This window comes from Zootermopsis nevadensis, unplaced genomic scaffold, assembly GCF_977971745.1.
Source record: "Zootermopsis nevadensis isolate Lab colony 2312 unplaced genomic scaffold, Znev_1.0 Znev_ptg000011l, whole genome shotgun sequence".
Taxonomy (NCBI): Eukaryota; Metazoa; Arthropoda; class Insecta; order Blattodea; family Termopsidae; genus Zootermopsis; species Zootermopsis nevadensis.
In genome coordinates this window covers 16123541-16145831 of record NW_028259143.1, presented here as the reverse complement: position 1 = coordinate 16145831, position 22291 = coordinate 16123541, and the positions used below count along the sequence as shown (strand labels likewise).

General features: G+C 34.8%; 1 protein-coding gene across 3 annotated transcripts in view; it reads right to left on the bottom strand.

The window, feature by feature from the left end:
* Positions 1-22291, bottom strand: part of LOC110831394 (cardioacceleratory peptide receptor) — a 223239-nt gene that overhangs the window by 127133 nt on the left and 73815 nt on the right. The window lies entirely within an intron of this gene.

The following is a 22291-nucleotide window of genomic DNA, read 5'->3' as shown; positions in this document are numbered from 1 at the left end:
GGATGAAAATGTTGAATTTGGAAAATTAAGAGAAGTAGTTGCGAATTTGAAGTTAGTAGGCCCGATTTATACAAGACGAAAATGAAAATAATATTGTCATTTCACAAATAACACTGGTAAACACGTAAAATGTTAAATTAATTATTCGGTTTTGTCCGTCTAATCACAATTATATTTAAAATTTACAAATAAGATAATTAAAATATCATTTTATGTTCCACATCGAATAATCGATTTACATTTGGAACATTTTTACAACATGTTTCGGTTTCATCGAACCATCTTCAGGTGTAAAATTATTTTCATATATTGGAGCGAATGTATTGTTTTGAATCCAATATATGAAAATAATCTGGATATGAACATCTCCAAAAAGCTACACAACAGAAATTGTAATTGAGTTTTAAGCTTGTTGATATAATTTTACACCTGAAGATGGTTCGATGAAACCGAAACATGTTGTAAAAATGTTCCAAATGTAAATCGATTATTCGATGTGGAACATAAAATGATATTTTAATTATCTTATTTGTAAATTTTAAATATAATTGTGATTAGACGGACAAAACCGAATAATTAATTTAATATTTGATTCACAATATGACGCAATTATACTATCTTACGTAAAATGTTATGTAAACGAAACTAACCGATCTTGACTAATTTTAGGCTGCTGGGCACTAAAATCATATTAAAATTTGTCGATTGGCTACTGTTTTCGAATTACGGTTGGGGTCTCATATTAGCGAGTTACTATACATTATTATCAGTTATAATACCACGACGCTCTGCATTTTGTGATAAGTTGTCGCCGCCTCAAATGCATCTTGCAGTATTTGTCAAACCCGGCCAGGTACTGGGTAATTAATTCTCAATTAATGATTCTTCTTGCGCAGTATTTGTGTCGTGTACGATTAATATTCCCTGTAATTGTGTGAATACTCCGGGTAACTTCTGTTACGTATGTGGAGAAGTCACGTTTCCTTCAAGAAAGTTTACGTTATCTAAGTCTAATTATTCGTGTTTTTTCCGTCTAATCACAATTGTATATAAATATATAAAATTTATACATAAGATATTAAAATATCATTTACATATTTGGTACATCTTCTTACTACATGTTTCGGTTACATCGAACCATCTTCAGGTGTAAAGTTAAAAGTTAAAAATTACAATCTTATAAACTAAAACTTAATTACTGTTGTAATTTGTAATTTTTAACTTTTAACTTTACACCTGAAGATGGTTCGATGTAACCTAAACATGTAGTAAAAAGATGTACCAAATATGTAAATGGTATTTTAATATCTTATGTATAAATTTTATATATTTATATACAATTGTGATTAGACGGAAAAAAACACGATTAATTAAATTTTAATTCGCAATATGACGCAATTATATCAACTTATGTTAACTAAATCATAAAAATGGCTTGCGAATTGTACTTTGGGTATAAATTAGGCGATCAGGACAAGAACTGGGCTCCACACATAAGCTGCACTAACTGTTCATCAAAACTCAACGCACGGGTGAATTGTAAGAGACGTTCTGTGCCCTTGCATGGGATGGAGGGAGCCAACAAATCACAACACAGACTGTTCCTTCTTTATGGTGCCTCCTATTCGAAAAGGGATGACAATGAATAAAAAGTTGACAGTGACGTACCCAAATACGAGGTGCGATCGGAAAGTTTCAAGACTGCGCCTATAAAAACCCGTACACTTATCTCAGGTATTAAATTCATCCATCACCCTCGAAGTAGTTCCCCTGGGAGTGAACACAACGATCCCAGCGCCGCTGCCAAGCCTGGAAGCATCCCTGGAAATCTTTCTTTGTCAGCCTGTCAAGCACCATCTGCGATTCTGCCTGAATCTCTTCTATCGTCTCAAATCTCCTTCCCTTTAGCTGAATTTTCATCTTTGGGAAGAGGAAGAAGTCACACGGCGAATAAGGAGGGTGCGGGATGACGGCCATGGTGTTTGAGGCCAAAAACTGCCGAACTTTGAGGGCGGTGTGCGCTGGCACGTTGTCATGATGCGTCGCATGTGGAGTTCTTCCTTTAGAATCAGCTGACAGGTCCCATAGCCTATCCCAACAATGTCGCACAAGTCGTTGATGGTACGACGTCGATCTTCGTAACATTTTCGGGCGTTGTGCTCGAAGATGGTCGTCCAGAACGCTCGTCATCATCGACAGAGGTTCGGCCATTTTAAAACGTGAATGCCACACAAAAGTTTGTGCACGACCCATTGCGGACTCCCCAAATGCTTGCTTTAGCATTTCATAGGTTTCCGTAGCCGTTTTGGCGAGTCTTTGGCAAAATTTGATGCACACGCCATTCCGAAATCGCAGGAGGGTCGGTGTAATGCACTACCAAAACGCCCGTAACTAAGAAACAAATGCTAATTCGATGATGCCGGCTGGCACACTGATTCACTATGAATGTAGGCCGCACCCCCTAAAGGCAGAAGCTCGTACTACATCCGGTTCGCCCGCTATTGACACAGTCTTGAAACTTTCCGATCGCACCCCGTGCCCCACGGTATTCCTGAACCACCCGAAAGTTCTTCTGTAGACACTGATGATGTTCATGATGAGCTTGAATACACCAAGAAGTATCATTTGTACAAGCCCCTATCCTTCTGAACCACATAAGATCACAGAAAGTGAGCTTAATAACCTCATCAGGGATCCCGAACTGCCGAAGAATAAGGCAGAGCTTTTGACCTCGAGGCTAGAACAGTGAAATCTTCTAGATAATTCTGTGAAAGTGACAACATTTTGTACTCGAAATAAAGACTGTGATAAATTCTATCAAACAGAAGGTGAACACACTGACTTCTTCTGGAAAACTGGGGTGTAACATATCATTTAAGATGCATATCTTGCACTCACACCTAGATTTCTTCCCGTCAAACTGTGGTACCGTCAGCGACGAACATGGTATATCTTACTGTCATATAACTAAAAAAATACCTTGTATAAATATGACAAACTAATTTTTTTTTTCGAAAACAAGAACCAATCTGCCAATTTAAGCACTATTTCCGTGTTTAGCACCCCAAAATCTATAAAGTAAACTTACTTTCATGCCCATAACAAGAAATGACCCAAAATTTGTTGAATCAGTGTAATCAGACAAATATAATGTAATTATTATTTGTGTGTTTACTTCAGAAAACAAGGCTAAAATAAGGATGGCATACACGTAACTAGTTCTACCCATTTTGATTTCGTATTACATTCAACTTTTGAAACTGCAGAATTTTTTTTTATATACAGGATGATAGGAAAGTCACGTTACCTACTCCTGACACATGATCTATTTGTCAGATACAAATTTCATTTAAATCAGAAACCAGCAGAAAAATTATATTAAAGCACTGGGAAACTCCACCGCGTTCACCAACTCTTATCCTCGTGTTTGATGCAATTGCGTCATATTGTGAATATTCTAACAATTATTTATTTTAATCCGTCTTATCACAATATATAAAATTTCTTATAATTAAGATAATAAAATATCATTGATGTTCCATATCGATTGATCGATTTACATTTTGGTACATCTTTTACACAACATGTTTCAGTTTTTATAAAACCATCATCAGGTGTAAAATATTTACGAACTTAAAACTCAAATACGATTCCATTTTGGTGATGTTTCATGCCATTTATTTTTCAATTTTGGGCGAGGTGTTGTCTTTTCTTAAATTTTATCAGATGTACATATCGGTCATAGATGTATTAACCCACACCTATACGATGACAGTAGTACTTCTGGACATATCGGAACAATCACTCCTACATCTATGACCGATATGTACATCTGATAAAATTTAAGAAAAGACAACACCTCGCCCAAAATTGAAAAACAAATGGCATGAAACATCACCAAAATGGAATCATATTTGAGTTTTAAGTTCGTAAATCTTTTACACCTGATGATGGTTTTATAAAACTGAAACATGTTGTGTAAAACATGTTCCAAAATGTAAATCGATCAATCGATATGGAACATGAATGATATTTTATTATCTTAATTATAAGAAATTTTAAATATTGTGATAAGACGGATTAAAATAAATAATTGTTAAAATTTAATTATTCGTGTTTTTTCCATCTAATCACAATTGTATATAAATATATAAAATTTATACATAAGATATTAAAAATATCATTTACATATTTGGTACATCTTTTTACTACATGTTTCGGTTACATCGAACCATCTTCATGTGTAAAGTTAAAAGTTAAAAATTATAATCTTATAAACTAAAACTTAATTACTGTTGTTGTGTAACTTCTGATGATGTTTACTTCCAAATTCATTGGAGTGAGGGTATATTTTGAAGTGATAGTGGTTCAACATTGGTCTGTAATTCAAATAATTTAAAATATTTTTAATATTCTTATCCTCGTGTTTGATGTAACCCGATGTAAAGTTTCTGCAGTGACATTTAAAACGCACAGGCGAGTTATTGCAGATTTGTCCGGCACTGAAGATTCTGTAAATGTGTCCCTAAACTCATTCTGGACACTTAGGTAATAACGAGATGACAGGTATAGTTCGACGATTAACATACATTGCACTTGTGAAAAATACATTTCTTCAACCTTGACTGTTTGAAGACAAATGGAGGACTGGCTCTGGCCTACGATACATCTTATATAGTCAGAGACGTGTGTGTTTATTAAACTAACAAAACTGTATTAAATTATAAACATAAATATTTCATTCATTGCATGTGTGTATAAATCTTTTTGGGACAACCTGTATTTTGATATGGTTAGCGCGACTTTTTGATCACACTGTATTACTGAAGCATTACAGAACATATAACCACAGCATGCAGACTTCTGACGACTTTACCTTTTCCCTTTTGGCAGCAAACCAAACTAACATGTGAAGGCTTCGACCACAAAGTACGTATACTGACAGTCTTATAAGATCATTGACTCAATGCTACTGAGTCATTTGGAGTTCCGCTGTGCCATGACGGGCCATCCTGCCTGAAGTTTGTGTACTCAGTGAAAGGACTTGGCATAATAAATCTGATCTCAATTAATATGTTCTTCGCATTTCTGCAGAGGAACCTAGTACTTACGGCACGTACTGACACGATGTCATCGTAACTTATCCGTAATAACCTGTTCAAATTCGCAAAAGAAACAAACAAGTTCTACGAAGTCTGCAACAAGCAACCTACTCCTCGGCAAATATCCCTTCTTGAGAGACCAATAGACGTTCATCTTGTCAAGAAATCCATAAAATTTCATGGAAACGGCAAGTTCATTGTCGTGTTTTCAAACGTACCTTATTCTGAGCCAAATAAAACTAGTTCTAACTGTGATAACCTATTTCTTTATAATTCATTTTAATATTATCCTTCCATTCAGCGTATGTCGCTCAAGCGACCTCGTTTTTTCAGATATTCCTATTCAAATAGCGTGCGTATTTTTGTCATCGTCGTGTGTTCCATAGCCCGACCATCTCATCCGCTTCGATTAAATCATGATAATAATTGAAGATTTCCGTCTTCTGGGTTGTTGCGCGGTGTAGTCCGGTAGATGTTTACCAACGTTTCAGAGGTCATACTGCCTCCGTCATCAGAGTATGAAGATTTCTGTCTTCTGGGTTGTTGCGCTGTGTAGTCTGGTCGATGTTTACCAACGTTTCAGAGGTCATACTGCCTCCGTTATCAGAGTATGAAGATTTCTGTCTTCTGGGTTGTTGCGCTGTGTAGTCTGGTCGATGTTTACCAACGTTTCAGAGGTCATACTGCCTCCGTCATCAGAGTATGAAGATTTCTGTCTTCTGGGTTGTTGCTCTGTGTAGTCTGGTCGATGTTAACCAACGTTTCAGAGGTCATACTGCCTCCGTCATCAGAGTATGAAGATTTCCGTCTTCTGGGTTGTTGCGCGGTGTAGTCTGGTAGATGTTTACCAACGTTTCAGAGGTCATACTGCCTCCGTCATCAGAGTATGAAGATTTCTGTCTTCTGGGTTGTTGCGCGGTGTAGTCTGGTAGATGTTTACCAACGTTTCAGAGGTCATACTGCCTCCGTCATCAGAGTATGAAGATTTCTGTCTTCTGGGTTGTTGCGCTGTGTAGTCTGGTAGATGTTTACCAACGTTTCAGAGGTCATACTGCCTCCGTCATCAGAGTATCAAGATTTCTGTCTTCTGGGTTGTTGCGCTGTGTAGTCTGGTCGATGTTTACCAACGTTTCAGAGGTCATACTGCCTCCGTCATCAGAGTATGAAGATTTCTGTCTTCTGGGTTGTTGCTCTGTGTAGTCTGGTCGATGTTAACCAACGTTTCAGAGGTCATACTGCCTCCGTCATCAGAGTATGAAGATTTCTGTCTTCTGGGTTGTTGCGCTGTGTAGTCTGGTAGATGTTAACCAACGTTTCAGAGGTCATACTGCCTCCGTCATCAGAGTATGAAGATTTCTGTCTTCTGGGTTGTTGATCTGTGTAGTCTGGTCGATGTTTACCAACGTTTCAGAGGTCATACTGCCTCCGTTATCAGAGTATGAAGATTTCTGTCTTCTGGGTTGTTGCGCTGTGTAGTCTGGTCGATGTTTACCAACGTTTCAGAGGTCATACTGCCTCCGTCATCAGAGTATGAAGATTTCTGTCTTCTGGGTTGTTGCTCTGTGTAGTCTGGTCGATGTTAACCAACGTTTCAGAGGTCATACTGCCTCCGTCATCAGAGTATGAAGATTTCCGTCTTCTGGGTTGTTGCGCGGTGTAGTCTGGTAGATGTTTACCAACGTTTCAGAGGTCATACTGCCTCCGTCATCAGAGTATGAAGATTTCTGTCTTCTGGGTTGTTGCGCGGTGTAGTCTGGTAGATGTTTACCAACGTTTCAGAGGTCATACTGCCTCCGTCATCAGAGTATGAAGATTTCTGTCTTCTGGGTTGTTGCGCTGTGTAGTCTGGTAGATGTTTACCAACGTTTCAGAGGTCATACTGCCTCCGTCATCAGAGTATCAAGATTTCTGTCTTCTGGGTTGTTGCGCTGTGTAGTCTGGTCGATGTTTACCAACGTTTCAGAGGTCATACTGCCTCCGTCATCAGAGTATGAAGATTTCTGTCTTCTGGGTTGTTGCTCTGTGTAGTCTGGTCGATGTTAACCAACGTTTCAGAGGTCATACTGCCTCCGTCATCAGAGTATGAAGATTTCTGTCTTCTGGGTTGTTGCGCTGTGTAGTCTGGTAGATGTTAACCAACGTTTCAGAGGTCATACTGCCTCCGTCATCAGAGTATGAAGATTTCTGTCTTCTGGGTTGTTGATCTGTGTAGTCTGGTAGATGTTTACCAACGTTTCAGAGGTCATACTGCCTCCGTCATCGCCCTGATGACGGAGGCAGTATGACCTCTGAAACGTTGGTTAACATCGACCAGACTACACAGCGCAACAACCCAGAAGACAGAAATCTTCATACTCACCGCTGTGAGAACCTCAAGTCTTACATGATAATAATTACTGAATGAACACTAAAAGTATAAAATACGAAGCTTCACATTACACAGTTCTATACGTCATCATACAAGTTGCTCCGTCTTAGATCCATTTTCCTTCTCAGAGTCCTGTTCTTAAACCCTGTCTGTCTGTCAGGCGATGTTTCACACCCACGTGAGACAAATGACAGAACACGCCACACGCTACAGAACTTCTGACAACTTCGTAAGATAAATCTTAAATAAAATTAAAATTAAAGGAATAGGTCTAATTCCATATTATAGCCAGAGAGTGTAGAAATGCTCGAACACTGGACCGACGGTTCGAATTTCACTAAGGGATGATTTTTTTTTCAATATTGTCGTTTATTTATTGTGTCCTGTGAAAACAGAGACCTTGGAGTTCCCCCAACCCCTCCTATCAAAATATTCCATTCAAATGTATAAAAGGTTTTGTCAAATCTTAAGATAAACTATGCTTAAGAACAACAAATTATATTTTAAGTCACTTATACTCAGTTATGGAAAGTAAAAGCCATGACGACTTTCGTTCTATTGACTTCCAAGAGCAGTTACCTTGGAATCTTATCAAACAACATAACACGCTGTCGTGAAAGGTTCTCATGAGTTACGTTATCTGAGGTGTCACCCATTTGTTGGGTTATCATAACTTTACATACAGGACCTACTTTCTTTAAATGTTCAATAGTAACAGCCAATTTCCAACACTCTTGTACGTTACTAAATAAAAATTCAAATGTAGATAAACTTAATAGCGATTAACAGCTGATAAAACTAGAAAGTAATTCGTCTCTTACGATAATGAAAAATCTGTAAACTGTGGCCTGTGATACATGGATTAGTGTTCATCCGCGTGTAGATAAAATAGTCTCTGTGTAAAAATTCACAGCGCCTTAAAGATGTATTTACTTGAGAATTAACAGAGTTAATTTTCAACGAATTTTAACTTTTCTTTTTTTAAATTACAGCCCCTCAAATCCTATTGTAGTCTCTTGTACTAATCTTTCAAGTGTCACTACAATGAATTTTATGTATTAACCGACTTTGTAACAACATCGAAATAAAGTATAGTCAAGTTCAGAAATGAATACGTAAACACACACAAAACTACGCTATTATATAAATAAAAACTGATGTTTTCAAATTAAAATTTCTCAATATATTATTTTGTTTTCTATCTCTAATATTTATTTAGTCTTTATAATATTATTATTTAATTTACAGATCGATTATAAAAAACCACTACAAACATTTCACCCACGCAAGATCACGCTATAAGCGACATACATTTACGAAACAACATTGAATGTGATAACAAAGTACAATTGATCTAGAAGAGGATAACTTTCCGATATTTAATGGACATCTGACGAAGGATTGCATTTAGAATATTACATTTGAATTTATATCGATTATACACCTGAAGATGGTTCATTGAAAACCGAAACATGTCGTGAAAAAGATGATGCTCTAATTGTAAATCGAACATTTCGATAGAAAGATCATCATTTTAATATATTTTAAATATTTTAAATATTAAATGTTAATTGTAGTAATAATATTTTAATATTTAATAAAATATTTTATTGTGATTAGACGGTTAAAATTAAACAATTATTATCATCTCATGATGTTTTCAGGTAAGAGTGTATACCGGTTGTTACGCGGAACCTTTTTACAACAACAAAAAATCGAAAGTAATGAACATTAAGCCTGTACATAAACTATATATCGATTGTAACATTTCGTAAACCACGTTCATGGTTCATGCGTGTGTGAATCAGGAATCAGACAAATAGCCTATCTCTCGTTACTTCCTGTTATTATACTGCCAAAGAGATAAATGTGGCAGTTAAAAGTTAACTGGAAAGCTAATTCCCAAAAAAAAGATAATAACAGGTAATTTAACGGGGTAGACCATAATATAACAATTAGTGGAACAGGTTTTTTTTTAAAACAATGTATGTCACACACTTGTTACTTCAGTTGATATGGAAATGAGAGAGCTCGATGTTCTTCGATAAATGTCTACAAATACACGCGAAGTTACTGCCACGAAGACGAACATCGACTACTTAATTGTTCGTAGAAATAGTAATATTACCAACCCAGCTGTTTGTGCATTTGACGAAAAACTTATCTTTTCTCGATTCCATAATTTCTCCAAACCTTGTAAGCGTTCACTCTAACACTCAATTTACTTACGTAAGAGAACGACATGAATTATTATTTTTCCAATATTTTACAGTCTTTCAGATAAATAATGTATTGTGTAATATAACTGATATTGATATTAAATTTTTATGAGATGATAATGTTGCGTCATATTGTGATGATTATTATTGTTTAATTTTAACCGTCTAATCACAATAAAATATTTTATTAAATATTAAAATATTATTACTACAATTAACATTCAATATTTAAAATATTTAAAATATTCAGTTCCAACACAACATTACTTCTAGACGGACCTCCTCCACTCTTCATATCTGACCGATTATAAAAAACCACTACAAACATTTCACCCACGCAAGATCACGCTATACGCGATATACATTTACGAAACAACATTGAATGTGATAACAAAGTACAGTTGATCTAGAAGAGGATAACTTTCCGATATTTAATGGACATCTGACGAAGGATTGCATTTAGAATATTACATTTGAATTTATATCGATTATACACCTGAAGATGGTTCATTGAAAACCGAAACATGTCGTGAAAAAGATGATGCTCTAATTGTAAATCGAACATTTCGATAGAAAGAGCATCATTTTAATATATTTTAATATATTTTAAATATTTTAAATATGAAATGTTAATTATAGTAATAATATTTTAATATTTTAAATATTAAATGTTAATTATAGTAATAATATTTTCATATTTTAATATTTAATAAAATATTTTATTGTGATTAGACGGTTAAAATTAAACAATTAAATTTTTAGTACAATACCTGACAACTTTTACATGCGTAGTGACAATTCAAGTTATACAAATAAAATATTCTAACCTAAATGTAAAGTTAATTATATTTATTTTAACGATCGATATGAAACGAAGACACAGAGGAATTCACTATTGTACAACATGTTTATAAACACTACGCCAAGCACAGAGTCCTTCGTAACAATTTAATTTTCCGAAGGACAACTGCTTTATAATATGCCATTTGAGAGGTCTGAGAAAATCAGAAAAGGCTGAAATTAAGTGTTATATATCAGCTTCTGGTCTCTGCTGTTTTGTGGGGAAAAAATCACAAAGAAAAACACAAAAATGTATTACATGAAATTAAAATTACATTATTTGGTTATTCCGTCAAATCACAATGTATTTAAAATAAGGTAATTAAAATAATTAAAATATCATTCTGTGTTCCATATCGAATAATCAATTTACAATTGGGACAGTTACAACATGTTTCGGTTTTATTAAACCATCATCAGGTGTAAAATTATATTAAATTTAAAACTCAATTACAATTTTTTTACAATTTTTCGTAGTGTAGTTTTTTGGAGGTCGTGTCCAGATATTTTCATATAATGGATCAACTTTATTGTTTGAAGTAATGCTTTTGATGTTTATTACTGAATAATAAACCTTCATCGGATACGGTAATACTTCTGGATCACCTCCAAACACAACTGTGTTGTCTACTATTTCATCTCTGACCGATGTAAACATCAAAAGCATCACTTCAAACAATAACGTTGATCCATTATATGAAAATATCTGGACACGACTTCCAAAAAACTACACTACGAAAAATTGTAAAAAAAATTGTAATTGAGTTTTAAATTTAATATAATTTTACACCTGATGATGGTTTAATAAAACCGAAACATGTTGTAACTGTTCCAATTGTAAATCGATTATTCGATATGGAACACAGAATGATATTTTAATTATTTTAATTATCTTATTTTAAATACATTGTGATTTGACGGAATAACCAAATAATTTAATTTTAATTTAATAAATCACAATATGACGCAACTACACTATCTTATGTATTACATGAAGAAAAGAATGTTGGTTTAGAAGTCTAGAAGTAAACACAGACAAAGCAAAGTATATGTTAATATTTCTTCATTATAATTCAAGACGAAATCCTACTACAGACATTGCTTCGTTAAAAATGTAAAAGACACACAGAAAACTACATATATGTTAATGTATTGCCATCAGAATTCAGGACAAAATCATGATATAAAAAGACAAATATTATATCTTTTTTAAGATATGCCAAAAAGTTAAAATATCTGGAATGTACATAAACAAATCAAAAATAAATTCACGAAGAAATTGGAGGCAGATTCAGTTATAAGAGTGATTGCCACCACAAATTTCAGATTCTTAAAATGAACGCAAACTGTTATTCTACAAGTTATTCTGTGGGTTTAAAACTTGGTAACACGACTTTAAAGACCATTTGATTCATCCTATATATGGAAATAGTCGCTGCTTATTAAAATAATCATAAAAAAATCCATAAATACACTTTGTGGAAAAAAAAGAGTTGCCGGTTGTTAAAGCAGTCAATACTCATCACTTTGTTTCAAAGGGTTAAGTACACGTACGGGATTTCTTGGTTTCGTCTTCAAAAGCTCCCATTTAACCTACAGACTTAGGCTCGAGAAAAACGCAAAATGAAATCTGTGTAAGAAAGTTAGTCACAGAGAGACGCTCCATCAGTTGGCCTATGGCTGGAATGCTAATGGCTTTACAGAGCACCAATATCTGCTCTTGGCAAAACATCAGCTGTTCGCGATTCATTTCAAGTACCAATAATCCATTTTCCTGGCTCTAGTAAAAGAATTATTTTTAAAATCTGTTCAGCATTTAAATGGTTCATTTTAAATAGGTAAAAGAAAGCTGGTTTTAAAACAAATATGTGAGAATGTAGACTGAATTCGTAGTGTATGTCAGGATAAGGTTTTTGTAAACACTGCGACGAATTTTTGGATTTTGCAATGAGCGGGGAATATATCGATCAGTTGCGAAAATATCGTTTTTTCAAACCGCACTCTTGTAATGTGGACTTAATCACTTCGTTTACCTTTTTATTAGAAAGAATATAAGGTATCAATACATTTTCCATTTCAATTTATTATTACGTTTGAGGCTTGTAGGCTGTAACGAAAATTGATTATTAATTAGTTGTGCAAGAAAGTTATTATTTTCTTACGCGAACAATATCGACACAGAGAAAACTATACATTGTCTAGTTCAAATTAATTATTTGGTTATTCCGTCAAATCACAATGTATTTAAAATAAGATAATTAAAATAATTAAAATATCATTCTGTGTTCCATATCGAATAATCGATTTACAATTGGAACAGTTACAACATGTTTCGGTTTTATTAAACCATCATCAGGTGTAAAATTATATTAAATTTAAAACTCAATTACAATTTTTTATAATTTTTTTTCAATTTCCAATTGTAAATCGATTATTCGATATGGAACACAGAATGATATTTTAATTATTTTAATTATCTTATTTTAAATACATTGTGATTTGACGGAATAACCAAATAATTTAATTTTAATTTAATAAATCACAATATGACGCAACTACACTATCTTATTGTCTAGTTCGTCATGGAGAAGTCGACTTCTGAATACCTGTATCTACAATTCCAAGCCTTAGAGTCACGTCACCAACAAAATCACGAACTATATTCTTACAACCTGTAATTCACTCGAAATTATTAATTTTGATACAGTTCTAACAAATAATACTTCATTATTAACATCATAAAGAAACCGGTAACATACTATTACTGTGGTAACAGTTTCTATTAGATTACAAGCCCTAAGAGGTTTAAAATAGAATTCCCTACACAGTACTAAGAAAAAACTCACAACTGTAGGCAGTGACGTACATAATGGTCACATTATACTTGTTTACATTTTATAACTAACATTAATTGGATGTGTGGTGAACCAAATACGGTATTTCTGAATATTTATTACAGCAAAAATATATTTTAAAAATAAACAAAAGAAACGAGATTCGTGTAATATGGTTTGGTGAAAGATTTTTGTTGTTGTTGTTGGTAAGTTAGAGTACAGACGGCTGATACTATTTTTATGAAACAAAAATGAAAATTAAGAATATTCTAGAAAATAAAGATGAATCAGTGAATGTTTAAATACGAAAAAAATTCTTATTTCGACTTTAGTTCTCTCTTCACTGTCTTGTAAACGTGACTAAGAATTTGTTGAACGTTATTAGCGTCACAATTCTGTGTACAAAACAGGACTGTGAAAATACACCTCTACGGGGCGAGCATTAGAAAAATACGTTTTAATTACACACAAAAGTCTGTTTCCTCTGTAGGTTTATGTAACGAGGGAAATTTCGTACTTGGGTTTCGAGAGGAAAACGTAAACCCGAATATAAAACCATCTGCTCCAGAAAACTGTGACCTGAATAGAAATAACTTAGTTCGTACATTCCGAGCCGTCAGTTTTCCCACTTCCAAGTCGTCGTTATATGTAGACAACGGATTCCGAAATACAGGACTTCAGACAACGCTTACGATAGCACACAATTAACAGCTATTAATTAATTATTTGTGTTTTTTCCGTCTAATCACAATTGTATATAAATAAAATTTATACATAAGATATTAAAATATCATTTACATATTTGGTAAATGATATTTTAATATCTTATGTATAAATGTTATTTATATACAATTGTGATTAGACGGAAAAAAACACAAATAATTAAATTTTAATTCACATTATGACGCAATTATATCAAGCTATTAATTAACATCATGTAGGACAAGTCATGAAATTCCCTGCATTAATGGAGGTTCATAAAAGTGTTCACAAGAAGTCGCCAGGCCACACGAAACCAGTTCACACTCACACATATCCATAAGGTCCATTTCAATATTATTCTCCCATCTAAGAATAGACCTTACGAGATTCATATTTCCTTCAGCGTTTCAAACTAAAACTTTGTACGCAGTTTTCATTTCTCCACGCCAGCTATATTCCCATTAGACTATCTTTGATCACACAACTGGATAATTTGGAACTGTTTGTTCATCCTATTACAAATTTTCTTTGAGACATAAATTCATTTTCAAAGGATTTAATATCTAACCTTATATTCTCTAATAAGTAACTCTCTGTAATCTTGTGAGCATGTGCTTTATCATTTTGTTTCTTTCTAGACTAACTTCATTAATAGCAGCTAATGGAGCTTCTGTGTTTGTGTTGATGTTGTGCTAATGATTTTGCCAAAATAGTGAGCTCTCTGTAAACACTCTGTAAAACATACATGCATCTACAACTTTTATTCAACGCATGACTTAATTTCCAAAGATACATACAAATACGCGATCATAAATGTTCTCACACTCTTGAAATAACTCAAAGTGACTGGAAGAATTACATACGGTAATGTTTATAGCATAAAATAAGTGTAGTGTTGTAAAGACACTGAATCATATTTAAAATAAAACATATGCAAGATGAGATCTCTGAACCCCCCCCCCCCCCCCCCTGGGCCAAAGGTTTTACTATCTTCAAGCCATTACAACAAGAAATATGAAACCAGACAATAAGTATCAGAACATTTCGAAACAATCCCCAATTATTTCTTTATATTACTCGTTCGAATAAATTGTAAGAACTTCTAAGAAAAGCTTAAGATGATTTTTCTACCAAAAATCTTTCAATGTATATAATGAATCTAAAAGAAGTTTAAATTAATAATTACACTCTTTAGTTACCTATTTCTATGCATAATTTCTGCAGGCACAAATTCTAACTTCGTCAAAATTTTCCACATGTAATCTCAAAGTTCCTCACAGCGACAATATTTAAATTTAATCGAACTCTGAAAATTGAGATAGCAAGTTTCTGTGAAACGTCATCAGAAACCCGCGTTAAATCGAGGTTCCATTGTATTTTAACGTGACCTGTTATAACACGAAATGTCAATACTCTAAATATCGCGTTGTTGGCACCTCAGACATTCCTAAGATCGACGGGTTAGTATTATTGATGAATTTGTCTCTGGAGACAAAAATGAAAATATAAAGTTTCATTAATATTTCTCGGGATAATGGTTATTACGGAGAACAGATATACGGACACGCGAACTTTATTTCACTATATTAACGTCACATAGTCTAAGTTACGGACAGCGTACATATACCGCCATAAATTTCACTTTCTTGTAAAAAAAATTGTGTAGACTAAAATAAGGATTAAGCAAAGCCAATACTATGGAATATTTTGAGTCACAGTCCAAACACTTGATTCTGTAACACAAATTTTTAATATTTCTGTGAACAATTAAAACCATGCAACATATACTTAGCTTATTTTTATTTAGTGTTCTGTCTGACGACAGGTCCATATGAACAGGATCCTTCCATCCTTTTCTCGGACTGGGACCTGTTCATATACGTTCTTGGCAGATGATCCAGAAGTGGTTTGCCATTGCCTTCTTCTGTGTGTGAATGGAGTAATTGTTGGGATGCCACGGAGGAAAACTCCGTGTTGCCTAGACCACGGCCTTGCCCAACACAAGTTATAAATTCGGGCACCGCCGGGAATCGAACCCTAGACCCCAGGATTACAAGGCCAGCGTTCTAACCGCTAGACCACCTCATCTTATTATTATTTAGTGTTCTGTCTGACGACAGGTCCATATGAACAGGATCCTTCCATCCTTTTCTCGGACTGGGACCTGTTCATATACGTACGTTCTTGGCAGATGATCCAGAAGTGGTTTGCCATTGCCTTCTTCTGTGTGTGAATGGAGTAATTGTTGGGATGCCACGGAGGAAAACTCCGTGTTGCCTAGACCACGGCCTTGCCCAACACAAGTTATAAATTCGGGCACCGCCGGGAATCGAACCCGAGACCCCAGGATTACAAGGCCAGCGTTCTAACCGCTAAACCACCGTGGCATATATACTTAGCTTATACGGAGAAAATTATGTCCAAACATTACTGGAAAAGTGAATGTACATGTACAATGTTATGATTTGAGAGAATTGAGAAAGAATTAATTAGTCTGTATACGCAATTAAGATGCCTAACTTCATCCGCAAAACAATCACTCAAGAAATAGTCCGAACACTAATCCTTTAAAAAACAAATCACGTCTAATTATTATTTAAAAATAATTTCTATCGCGAATGAAACACAACGCATCTCACTTCCATACATTAATTTTAGTGTTGTTTAAGATAATAATCGCTGTTTATTCTGATAAATATTCTAGACCTCCAATAAACTGTGTGGGGTTTCTGAATTTTAAAAGCTGGTCGTAACCACACTGGTTACTCGACAGAGCTCTTGTGACCAGAAATACGTCACTATGAGCCAACCTCTACATCTGAGCGTTTATCATTTATTATTTATTAAACTGATCGCAATATGTCAGACTGTCAACTCGTTTTCTTTACGTTACACTGTAAATCTCAATGGCTCACAAAAAATGTCCTGTCCAATAACTTACGATCCAAGAACTTATATTACGTTTTTTTACTCTGTAATAAAAATTTAAAAAAAATGTTGCTCTAAACTACAGTACATTAATTTTCCGCAGTGTTAAGACAAATATCTGCGAAGAATTGAATTCCATTTTAAATTAATAGTCTGAACATAACAGTGTCAAAAGGTGGAATGACCTGGTTTTGTTTGAATCTTCGGTCACACACGTATTACTTTAAGTCAAAACCAGTTAACTCATTGGACGTACAGATGAACTGTCAGACAATCCACGGACGTCAGACGGACACAAATTTCCATCAATATGAAAAAAGTTAGGAAATGAGGAACACAAAACAGGACACTTTACCATCTGAACACAGTTTCTGAGGAAATTAATTGTATTGGTTAGTTTCTCAGAAGCTGATTGTTATAACAAAGAACCAAATCCATTCTCTAAGCTATGCTAACACTACGAACTCTAGATTCACCAATAAGCAGGATCGAGAGATAGTTTCACAGATGTTGGTTTCGTATTTTAATCATTTGACGTGGCTGATCGCCCGAGAAGATTTTATTTCGTTTCAAAAACTTCCAATTAAAAACCTCTCTTTCTATGGACCAATTTACTGTTATCCTCCCATATAATTCTCGATCTTTCAAGTGAGCATTTGTCGATAGTCTTCTACACAAAAATTCTATATATATTTGAATTTCAAAGCGAATGTGATATGTAGAATTGGGAGCGATAACTGATTAGCCTTGTAATATATATATTGGTAAACGATACTGGACTTTAAATATTTGCCTCTTATGTACGTCAGCTGACTTCCAGAATTTCTGTCTTAAGACTAAAATAGAATTGTTGACTTATCTAAAACAATATAATATTATGAGTAAGAAAAAAATCTTACGGCCAGAAGTACCCAAATGCGAACGCATTTGTCTAGCCAGAGCCGGTTCCTACCTCAAAGAAAACACGATTATCCGATTACCTCATGCTGTTCAAGGAAATAATCGATGTTTATTTTGACAGTCGTAAGGATCATATAAATGCGTGGTACACATAATTACCACTGCGCTTTATATATTAAATTAATGTTCGCTTTCAAGTCTACTTGAAAACGTGACTTGTTCGTGTGGTTTAACAGTGCTGTACTATGTTTCAGCTCCAATAGATAATTCACGTGTAAAATGTTTATTTCCTTCTAGAGTGGAAGAGGGTGTCTTACTTGCACAGAATAAAAAAAATGGACGCATTTACGTTACTATGAAAGACGCTGCTGTGTTTGAAAGCGATAATATTAAAGAATGGAGTTCCCTTGAAACTACAGTTTACAAATGAACAATTTATATGTTTACGTTTACGATTTCATTATGATGTTACCTCGTGTCAGTGAAAGGAGTGCTTATGGATAGTAGACACAGACGCCCGTTCATTCATTCGTCTCACCCTTTGGTTCTCAACGATTATCGTGTTTGGAGTAAGTAGTCTTCCGTAGAAGGTAACAAACTTGAGAAATTAAAACATTTAATATCGGGAATTTTAATTTATGATCCAAGTCCAATTAATAGAAACAGACGAGGTTTTATTAAAAGAAATTTACTTTCAATTACAAACAATCCTTCTGCTAGATGCGCATCAGTTGCTAATTCTATCTGCAGAGACTTCGATATAATCGAAAGAAAAATCGATTCCTTTGATCACAATAACTGTTCTGCTAACGATATTATTTTTTATTTAGTGTTCTGTCTGACGACAGGTCCATATGAACAGGATCCTTCCATCCTTTTCTCGGACTGGGACCTGTTCATATACGTTCTTGGCAGATGATCCAGAAGTGGTTTGCCATTGCCTTCTTCTGTGTGTGAATGGAGTAATTGTTGGGATGCCACGGAGGAAAACTCCGTGTTGCCTAGACCACGGCCTTGCCCAACACAAGTTATAAATTCGGGAACCGCCGGGAATCGAACCCGAGACCCCAGGATTACAAGGCCAGCGTTCTAACCGCTAGACCACCTCATCTTATTATTATTTAGTGTTCTGTCTGACGACAGGTCCATATGAACAGGATCCTTCCATCCTTTTCTCGGACTGGGACCTGTTCATATACGTTCTTGGCAGATGATCCAGAAGTGGTTTGCCATTGCCTTCTTCTGTATGTGAATGGAGTAATTGTTGGGATACCACGGAGGAAAACTCCGTGTTGCCTAGACCACGGCCTTGCCCAACACAAGTTATAAATTCGGGCACCGCCAGGAATCGAACCCGAGACCCCAGGATTACAAGGCCAGCGTTCTAACCGCTAGATATAAATTTTTCTCCTTAATCTCCTCCACTACTCACATTTGACCAGCTGTGTGTCATTAAAATTATGTAAATTCTCTTATCTAGTACCTTATATATGTTTAGCACATTTTATTCTTTGGTCAGTCTAAATCACTTAATTATTTAAACTTTTAGTACAATGATATGTATTCAGTAGCAAGTTGTCTTTATGTGTAAATGTCCTCTGAAATCACGTTATTTTTTATAATCTCTTTGATGTTACGTTTCTGCATTTGTTATTGTGTTCCTCTCTTGTACCGAATCTGTGATTGGCTCTCTGGCTGTTGACGTAGCACACTAATAATAAACAACTGAAGGAACAGAATTTAAGAAAAACACTTCAGATATTAGAAGACATCTGATCTTAATGTTGGAATCTGACATTTTATAGGTGTTATCCTCAGATGGATTTAAATTAGAATTAAGGTTGCTAGATGGATATTACGGGAAGTCCGCGGTTCTCATTTCAGTTTTCCACGAACAGCCCACTAACTTACGTACCGAAAATGCCAAGGCCATTTTAATAAGGAGTTATTTTTGTGTCTTCCTCTCCAATTAGAAGTAATTTAAAATGTAATTCCCACAAAATTTCCTGAGTAAGTATAGCGCCTCACTAACATCTAGAAGGCCCACGGTCTTACGTCGTTTGACAAAAATACATTTCTGTATACTCAGTTCTTTGTTTCCAGCGATTTTTATAGCCAATATGATGAGTATAATGATTATAATGACAATAAATATAAATCAAACGGAAAATGGTTCAATTCTGCAAAGTAGCGAGTAAAGGAAATAGAAAACTCAAGCACAGGACATAATTAAGAATGTACGATACATATTAATACTATCCTCTCATACGTGCTTAAGTATTAAGTTACTGAAACGAAAATTTTTGAGTCATTTTGCTTCGCCAATAATATTTGATGAATGGATAATTATCGGAGTCAGTGTTCTGACTTTAACGCCGTGAAGGAGAAAGCATTTTGTCCCTCCGAAACGTTGACACATTGAGTTATAATCCATACGATCAACACCAATATCTTCATAAGATAGTGTAGTTACGTCATATTGTGATTTATTAAATTAAAATTAAATTATTTTGTTATTCCGTCAAATCACAATGTATTTAAAATAAGATAATTAAAATAATTAAAATATCATTCTGTGTTCCATATCGAATAAAAAAACTACACTACGAAAAATTGTAATTGAGTTTTAAATTTAATATAATTTTACACCTGATGATGGTTTAATAAAACCGAAACATGTTGTAAATGCTCCAATTGTAAAATCGATTATTCGATATGGAACACAGAATGATATTTTAATTATTTTAATTATCTTATTTTAAATACACTGTGATTTGACGGAATAACCAAATAATTTAATGTTAACCAATATCTTCATCGCCGCGAGAAATTTATCTCAAATGGGGCTACTTATTATTAATCAAGTCCATTACTTGAGTCGTGACAACGCGTCCAAGTACGAGACCCAGTGCACACAATGAGGTTTCGTTAAGGCCATAATCCCTTCGATTAACGTTTCCAGTTTTGGAAATCTGCTTCTTCATTTTTGTCTTCTAATAATCGATTTATTCTTGTACATTTTATTATAAAACTCCCGTTAAAATTCAGCTGGGAATGATCTCGTTCTTACCTTAATCTGTTCAACTACATCTTATTTTCTAGCCCTTTAAAACTAATTCTTGTCCGAATTTCGTGATTCCCTTTACTTCCTTTCCTATAAAAAGACAAAACCAATCCGTGCTAAAAGTTACTTTATTCGAACGTTTTCTGCGAGGTCCAGACTTTTTAAATGCAACGCAAACAGACGTAAAATCAAAAAATCCTGGTTTATTTGAGTAGTACAGACTCTCAGGCTTTCTCTATATCTGGTGGATGACTCAGTTCAGAACCACAGGATACGCCGTGTCGTAGTTCACTCAAAATGGATACTAGACGAACGACAAAGGATCTTACAGCAACTGAAGAACAAAGGCATTGGCCATTATAAATTTTAGTGATGCGATATATAAATTACTCTATATTATTACACCAGTAACTCCCGTAGTGATTAACAGATCTACTTCAATACCTTGCGATTTTCCTCAAATTATCAAATCCGTCGCCTTTTTGTTTGCAGACTCCGAGAAGAAACATGACTTTCGTATATGCATTTTTATAGGCTCTAAGTTTAAGTGGGTCTCTTGCCACCGTGGCACGTGATCTCGGGTTTCTCATGGAGAGAGCAGTTAACGACTGTATTGAATAGAAAATTATAGACAGCTGACAAGGAGTGGTCCTCCCGCTTGAGGATAAGTCTTAGGGTAAAGAATTCTTCAGTCTGAATATTCTGACGATAGAATTGAAAAGGGCTCAGAACTGGACAATTTTTTTATGATTTAATATATTACATAATAAACGTTGTGATTTAAACAAGACACGTAGTACTATTATGGTAATCAAATTAAGGAAGTAAAGATGGGTTAGGCATGTAGCTCTGGCTGCTGAGGAAGTAATGCATGCAGAATAGATATTTAAATTTCCCCTCGGAAACATCCACTTGGAAAACCAAGAAGGAGACGGACATAAAGAATAAAAATGGATGTTCGGGATAAATTCCTTCATAATCGGGCTGCATAAGAAATCAAAGACTTGGTTAAAAAGGAGTTCTGGTATTAACGACGTTGAACATCCTGATTCTGCTTGTGTTACGAGTTAGTAAAAATTGGAAAAGATTGAAACATAAATTTCACTGGAAATAAGAGACTAGATTCATGTGGTTGTAGATGTACCATGATCATCATTAATGGCTCTAGAACCCAGTGGAGGTCTCGGTCGCCTCTTTTGGAGGTTGCTTAAACTAATTAAGACATTTGGTAGGACTCTCTGGACGAGGGATCGGCCCGTCGCAAGGCTTCTACCTGTACACAGCTCAACAACACAAAAAGACGCGGACAAGCATCCATGCCTTAAGTGGGATTC